Source organism: Schistocerca serialis, chromosome 4 (genome assembly GCF_023864345.2).
Source record: "Schistocerca serialis cubense isolate TAMUIC-IGC-003099 chromosome 4, iqSchSeri2.2, whole genome shotgun sequence".
Lineage (NCBI taxonomy): Eukaryota > Metazoa > Arthropoda > Insecta > Orthoptera > Acrididae > Schistocerca > Schistocerca serialis.
In genome coordinates, this window is record NC_064641.1 from 641,146,735 (window position 1) to 641,155,426 (window position 8,692).

The window sequence follows — 8,692 nt, forward strand, 5'->3', positions numbered from 1 at the left end:
ATATTACAAAGGAGCTTGAAAATCTGGAGTGTGAAAGAAGAAATGGATGACATCTGCGATGATTGCATCCAGAGAGTGCTCAAATAAAGATTTCTGAACCAAAAGTGGGAAGGGATCCTGACAGACTGAGAAAAAGATAGAAATCGTACCAGGCCACAATTGGCCTAGTACGAATAGTGTGGAGGAAGATGTTTAGAAAATGGTATCCAGCTTACTGTGCCGGCTGCCAAACGAACGTTTTTATGCATATATGAAGTATCTGAAAGCGTTTTCCATATATGATTAGCATTTGATCCTATTGGCCTGTAATGAAATTCTGTAGTTTAAAAGTACTGTGTTAAAATTTCTGAGGCGTTATTGTCTAGGACACTTTATAGTAATCACTCTGTTGATAAAGAATTATTTTCTCTTGTTATAAAGAATTAATGCAATCCCAGATAACGTATAAGCCTGTAAGCGTAGAGCGTAGTGGTGTGTGATTTTGTTTGTGTGTGTGGGGCCAGAGAGGGGGGGGGGGGGGATGGGGGAGCGGAACAGAAAGGACAGTGCACGCAACAGCCGACAACTACGCAGCATTCCAAATGTCAGAATTACCGCATGGTCTTGTTGTTGCAAGGCAGCTTACTGTAAAATGTCCAGTCACAGTCTTTCATAACAATTAAGGACAAGTAAGATACTCGCAATTATTTCTATGTTCAACAGCTTCTAATTCTCGAAAACGATAAAATATACTTCTGTTGTTGCGAACGAAAGACTGCGTTTTACTGGCAGAACGCTAAGAAAATGTTATAAATATATTAAAGAGGTTCACTAAGTTTCTCCCTGCTCATCTGGACGACGTGGCACCCGTACCGAGTAGGACTGACTGAGGACATCGAGTAAGTCCAAAGAAGGACGACATGAACCTTCCTGGCAGATTAAAACTGTGTGCCGGACCGAGGCTCGAACTCGAGACCTTTGCCTTTCGCTGGAAAGTGCTAGTAAAGCTGTGAGGACGGCGCGTGAGTCGTACTTGGGTAGCTCAGATGGTAGAGCACTTGCCCGCGAAAGGAAAATGTCCCGAGTTCGAGTCTCGGTTCGGTAGACAGTTTTAATCAGTCAGGAAGTTTCATATCAGCGCACACTCCGCTGCAGAGTGAAAATCTCATTCTGGAAGGACAACATGTTTATTATTATCAGTAAATACGGCAGTGAGATTCATGGATATGATAAGCGAGTTCGGGTGACAATTTTTAAAACAAAGGTATTCCGCAGAGGGGAGACATATTCACGAAATTAAGAGCCGGAACATTTTGTTGACTCCCACTTGCTTAGGGAGCAATAACCATCATGATAAAATACGAAATATCAGAGCTCGCACGGAAAGATTTACGTGTTCATTTCTCCCACTCGATATCGGGGGTGGAACGTTCGAGAAACAGACTGAAAGTGTTTCTATGAATCCTCTGCCAAACACTTCAGTGTGAATTTCTGGGTAGCTACGTACATGTAGATGTGGATGTTGGGTTCTGATCTAACCGACATTGGTTATATAGTTTTTTCTTCTTTTCATTTTACATTTTCTCCATGACTGTTGATTGGTTTATCAACCTATCAAATTCCAAATATTAGCAGTGTTACTGCATCCACTGTGTACATCCTACATCAGATATGATATATAAGTCCTCGTCTTCTTCCTGGCCTTCTTCCATTTCTTGAAGGGGTCAGTATGATGATACGGATTTGGCAAAGTTAGCTGTAGAAAGCGGCCGGATGCCCTTCCTACCGTCACCTCTTTCCATCTCCCTCTCTCCCCCCGCCCCCTCCGTCACGAGGACGGAATTCGTGTATCCCAAGTGTCTGTGTCAAGTGTTATTCAATGTAAAAGACGAAGACGTTTTCGAAATGTTTGAAAATCGTGTAACTAGGTGGTACATGTGTACCAGCCAGATACTCAACTAGTCGGATAAAGAAAACCTCTAAAAAAAAAAAAAAAAAAAAAAACCAGCACGGTGGCTCACATGTCCTCGTCGTTAATACGCCAGGTGGATTCTCTCGGCGGCCAAGCCGAGGTCCCGGAAGCGACGTGCTAACATGTGCAGTTATAAGTGCTGGTCTGTTAGGCACATCTGTCACAATTAAAGCAAAATTATATTATTATGACACTGCGAAATGTGCTTACGGTTAATTTGAAGAAAAGGGAAGTTTTAACAACAATGATACCTCTGTAACATTTCTATTTTATTATAAACGAGTTCTTTTTTGCAGATATAAAGAAAAGGGGCGGTGATACTATAATTCACATTCATGTTAAAGAAAGTCCGAAAATAAATATCTATAATATTAAAATAATGCACAGTCACCACATCTAAAAGAAAATAGTACAAATTGACAGTGAAATCACACTACTAATGGGTGAGTTTTTAATTTGGAGAAAATTAAGAAAATCGCTACATGAACAGGAAAAGAAGTTAACATAAAGGCCAAAGTACTTTGCTAAACGAAACAAAGTTTCCAAAATTTAGATTCCGATGGACCTGTAACAGAAAATTTACAATCAGTGACTAATACTATCAGTTTTGGATTATGGCAATGAAACATGAAGCACGAAAACCATTAACAAACTTAGAGTTACACTGCGAAGAACGGAGAGATGCATGTTGGTCATTACTAGGAGAGCCATAGAAACAAACGAATGGATCAGGCAAAACTGTAGTGGAATGAGTAATTCTTAATGCAATGAGAATGAAGTGGTCGGGACGTAACATTTATCCAGTCATTATGTAAGTAGGCTGTGTAGGTTTTTTTTATTGGTAACGCCACGTAGCGCTATGTATGAAAATCACTGGCTGTGCTGTGTGCAGTCTGTGGCTGGTTTGTATTGTTGTTGGCTATTGTAGTGTTGGGCAGCTGGATGTTAACAGCGCGTAGCGTTGCGCAGTTGGAGGTGAGCCGCCAGCAGTGGTGGATGTGGGGAAGTGAGATGGCGGATTTTTGAGAGCGGGTGATCTGGACGTGTGTCCATCAGATACAGTACATATGTAAGTAGGGATGTCATGAACTGCTATATATATTATGACTTTTGAACACTATTAATGTAAATACATTGTTTGTTCTCTATCAAAATCTTTCATTTGCTAACTATGCCTATCAGTAGTTAGTGCCTTCAGTAGTTTGAATCTTTTATTTAGCTGGCAGTAGTGGCACTCGCTGTATTGCAGTAGTTTGAGTAACGAATATTTTTGTGAGGTAAGTGATTTGTGAAACGTATAGGTTAATTTAGTCAGGGCCATTCTCTTGTAGGGATTATTGAAAGTCAGATTGCGTTGCGCTAAAAAATATTGTGTGTCAGTTTAAGCACAGTCATGTATAATTGTTCTAAGGGGACGTTTCAGTTATATCAGAAGGACCAAAGACGCTCTTTACTGGATTCCAAGATATAAGAGACTACGGAGACCGACTGAGGGAATGTGTGTAGCTGATATGAAACGTTCAGGAGCGACGCGAATTCGTAGAGTTGATGTCCGTACTGCATGGGAAAGCTAGTGGAAGATAAAGTAGAGCAATGGATGTCTAACGGGACGGCAGCTACTGCTAATTAATGATAAAAATATATACAGTTTTTTTAAAGCGATAAAAAGCTCTATACTTCCTTAGCAGAGACCTGGCTGCAGACAAGGTACTACCCAAGAATAGGGTCAAGAGCTGATAGTGCCGTTACTTTAGTGACAGATTAGAAAAGTTATAAGACACGGATACAGTTCCTTCACCCCCACCGTTCAATCTACATATCTACAGCTACATATATTCTGCAAGCCACAGTGTAGTGTGTGGCAGAGGGGAATTTGTGTTCCATGGTTACCTTCCCCTTTTCCTATTCCAATCACAAATGGTTCGCAGGAAGAAGCATTGCTCATAAGCAATGACAGAAACAAAGACAATTTCAGGAATATGATTAAAATTCGGGGTGAAAGGATGTCAGCTACCAGATTCGATGATAACATTGTTATTCTCAGTGAAACTTAAGAACAGTTTCAGAAGGTCTTGAATGGAATGATCAGTCTAATGACTACAGAAAACGGTTTGAGAGTAAGCCATGTGAAGACAAAAGCAAGGAGGAATAGCTGAATTGAGATCAACAGTTCATGTATAATCAAAATTGGGGACCACGAAGTAGATAAATTGAACGAATTCTAATCATCTTGTGGTGTTGCAGTTGTTCTTGTTATGTCCGTGCTTGCAAAGAAATGGGAAGAGGAATTCCGCTTTATGCAAGACACCTTTTGTTTTGTTTTGTTACATCCAGACATAGCTAACTGGCAAAAAGAGTTGATGTATGCATTAGTTTACATACCTTACATGATACTATTGGACATCTACTTTGGTAGCTTTTCTGCTACACAATGAACAACTTCTCATCTTTAAAACAGCAAACGTAATTTTTATTTTTCTGTTTATTATGTATTTACAAACGGAAATGAATATATATCACGTTTTTTGTGTGTAACTTACGGTTTTGATATTCTGGTGCTTTCTCATATGTTGTTGCCAAAGTGAATAGGCAGATTTCATGTCCTGTGTTCGCTTGACACTCCACTTTCTCCGATTTTTCAAACCATAGGCAGAGTTTTCACAGCCATTACGTGTTGTGGTGGCTGTGTGGTGCTCTTTTGTTCCGCAGCGAGTTTGAAGTGTATTTGGAATCCGTGGTGTTTGGGTTGGTTGTTTGTTTGTGTGTGTGTGTGTGTGTGTGTGTGTGTGTGTGTGTGTGTTCAGGACTGGAGCAGAGAGAGAGAGAGAGAGAGAGAGAGAGAGAGGGAGGGAGAAATATTTTTTTTTCATGAGTTGTTATGGTGTGGCTGTTATTTGTATAGTTCATCTATTGTGGTGAAGAGGGTTTTATTGGACAGTGATGTGTATTCATTGAGTACATTCTTTACTTGGGCAACTGATGTTTGTATGTGATTGTTTTCTTCTATAGTTAATTTTTGTTATAAGCTGCTGCTAGTTTTAAGGGTGTGAATGTCAGTTTCAATGTTTGTTGGGTAGTGATTGTGCGCTATCAGGTAGTCTGCAAATGTTGAGTGTGAGATACTGTTCTTCAGTGCTCTGAGGTGTTCTGTGTACCTGGTTCTACATCTACATCTACATCCATACTCCGCAAGCCACCTGACGGTGTGCGGCGGAGGGTACCTTGAGTACCTCTATCGGTTCTCCCTTCTATTCCAGTCTCGTATTGTTCGTGGAAAGAAGGATTGTCGGTATGCCTCTGTGTGGGCTCTAGTCTCTCTAATTTTATCCTCATGGTCTCTTCGCGAGATATACGTAGGAGGGAGCAATATACTGCTTGACTCTTCGGTAAAGGTATGTTCTCGAAACTTTAACAAAAGCCCGTACCGAGCTACTGAGCGTCTCTCCCTCAGAGTCTTCCACTGGAGTTTATCTATCATCTCCGTAACGCTTTCGCGATTACTAAATGATCCTGTAACAAAGTACGCTGCTCTCCGTTGGATCTTCTCTATCTCTTCTATCAGCCCTATCTGGTACGGATCCCACACTGCTGAGCAGTATTCAAGCAGTGGGCGAACAAGCGTACTGTAACCTACTTCCTTAGTTTTCGGATTGCATTTCCTTAGGATTCTTTCAATGAATCTCAGTCTGGCATCTGCTTTACCGACGATCAACTTTATATGATCAGTCCATTTTAAATCACTCCTAATGCGTACTCCCAGATAATTTATGGAATTAACTGCTTCCAGTTGCTGAGCTGCTATTTTGTAGCTAAATGATAAGGGATCTATCTTTCTATGTATTCGCAGCACATTATACTTGTCTACATTGAGATTCAATTGCCATTCCCTGCACCATGCGTCAATTCGCTGCAGATCCTCCTGCATTTCAGTACAATTTTCCATTGTTACAACCTCTCGATACACCACAACATCATCTGCAAAAAGCCTCAGTGAACTTCCGATGTCATCCACCAGGTCATTTATGTATATTGTGAATAGCAACGGTCCTATGACACTCACCTGTGGCACACCTGAAATCACTCTTACTTCGGAAGACTTCTCTCCATTGAGAATGACATGCTGCGCTCTGTTATCTAGGAAATCCTCAATCCAATCACACAATTGGTCTGATAGTCCATATGCTCTTACTTTGTTCATCAAACGACTGAAATTCCTGCATGTTTGGCCCACATATACACACTGGCAGCATTTGCAAGTAAGTTGGTAAATACCAGACTGGCTGTATTTGTCAGTGTTGGTGGTATTTCTTCCAAGTCTGCTTTGTATTGTGTTGTTGGTTCTGTATGCTATGTTGAGTCCTTGTTTCTTTAGTATATTACACACCTTGTGTGTGACTTTGTTGTTGTAAATCATGATGTGCCATCTGTTGCTTACTGTATGCTGATTTGTTGTGTGTTGCATTGTGTGTGTTTCATTGTTATGTTTTGTTTGTTTTTGTATTTTGTGCACTCTCTTTGCATCATATCAATCCTCCTGTACAATTTGTTTTATTGTGTTCAGTTCTTGCGTGTAATCGTGTTTGCTCATGGGTGTTTTGTTCATTCTGTGTAGTAAATATCTAAAGCTGGCTTCTTTGTGAGTTATGGTGTGATTGGAATGGTTATTAATAATGGTGCTGGTGATGGTAGGTTTTCTGTAGATTGTGAATTCATGTTTGTTGGTTCTTTCGTGTATGGTGAGATCCAAGAAATTAAGATTTTCTTCTGTTTGTATTTTAATGGTGAACTGTATTTGTGGGTGGATGGAGTTTATGTTGTCATTTAGTTCTTTTATGTGAGGCTGTGATTCATCTATTAAGAAAATTATGTCATCTACATATCTGTACATGTATATTATTTTGTACTGTTTTGGTATTACTATATTGTCAAAGATTTGTTTTTCTATCTGATTGAGGAATATGTAGCTAGGAGGCCACTGATTGGGGATCCCATCGGTAGTCCATCTTTTTGAGAGTAAAATCTGTTGTTGAATGTGAAGTAATTTTGCTCTGTGGTGAGCCTGAGGATGGCTGATATTTCTTGTATGATGTTGTGGGTATATTGACAGTTTCTTCTGTTCTGATGTGTGTGTACAGGGAAATTGTGTCAAGTGAAATCAATGTTGATGCGTTTGCATGTTCTAATTTCTTATTTTTTTCTAATAAGTCACTTGGCTCTTCAGACTTTTATTTTCAGTGTATTTGTATAGTGTCTGTAGCAGAGTGTGTGCGTGTTTGGCTAAGTAGTGTGCTGGTGATTTGGTAAAGTTTATCAATGGACATATGGGTATTCTGGGTTTGTGAACTTTAGGCAATCATTTTAGGGTGGGTACCTTGGGATTTTTCTGTATCATTCTTTCAATCTGTGCTTTTGTGAAAATTGTTTCCATGTTTTTGAGGGTTTTCTGTAACATACTTTGGTATCAGTTTGTTGGATCAGTTCTTAATTCTGTGATGTTGTTGCTTTGGATGAATTCTAATGTTTTGTCATTGTTTTCCTGTTTGTTTATGACTAGTATTGAATTATCCTTGTCGGATGTTGTGATGACGGCATTTTATTATGTTAATTTGTTCTGCCGGAACTGCTGTCAGTCTGTATATGCTGGTCAAATATGCAGGAATTTCAGAACCAGGTACACAGAACACGTCAGAGCACTTGAAGAACAGTAGCTCACACGCAACATTTGCAGATCACCTGATATCAAACAATCACCACCCCACAAACAATCAAACTGACTTACACAGCCTTAAAACTAGCAGCAGGCTATAACAAAAATTAACTATAGAAGAAAACAATCACATACAAAAATCAGTAGCCCAAGGAAAGAATGTACTCAATGATTACACATCACTATCCAATAAAACCCTCTTCGCCACAATAGATGAACTATACAAATAACAGCCACACCATAACAACTCAAGGAAAAAAATGATTTCTCCCTCCCTCCCTCCCTCCCTCTCTCTCTACCTCTCCCTCTCTCTCTCTGCCTCAGTCCTGAACACACACACACACACACACACACACACACACACACACAAACAAGCAAACAAACAACCGAAACACCACAGATGCCGAATACACTTCAAGCTCGCGCGCCCCACCCAGCCAAACGCGCTGCGAAACAAAAGAGCACCACACAGCCACAACAACACGTAATGACGGTGAAAACTACTCCTATAGTTTGAAAAATCGGAGAAAGTCCAGTGTCAAGCGAACACAGGTCATGAAATCTGCCTATTCACTTCGCCAACAACATATGAGAAAGCACTAGAATATCAAAACCGTAAGTTACACACGAAAAACGGTATATACATTCATTTCCGTTTGCAAATGCATAATGAACAGAAAAATAAAAATCACGTTTGCTCTTCTGCAGATGAAAGGTTGTACATTGTGTAGCAGAATAGCTACCAAAATAAATGTCCAACCCGGCCGCGGTGACCGATCTGTTCTAGGCGCATCAGACAGAATTCGCGCGACTGCTACGGTCGCAGGTTCTAATCCTCCCACCGGCATCGATGTGTGTGATGTCCTTAGGTTAGTTACGTTTAATTAGTTCTAAGTTCTATGGGACTGACGGCCTCAGATGTTAAGTCCCATAGTGCACAGAGCCATTTGTACCATAAATGTCCAATAATATCATGTAAGGTATTTAAACTAATGCATACATTCACTCTTTTTGCCAATTAGCTATAAACAGAA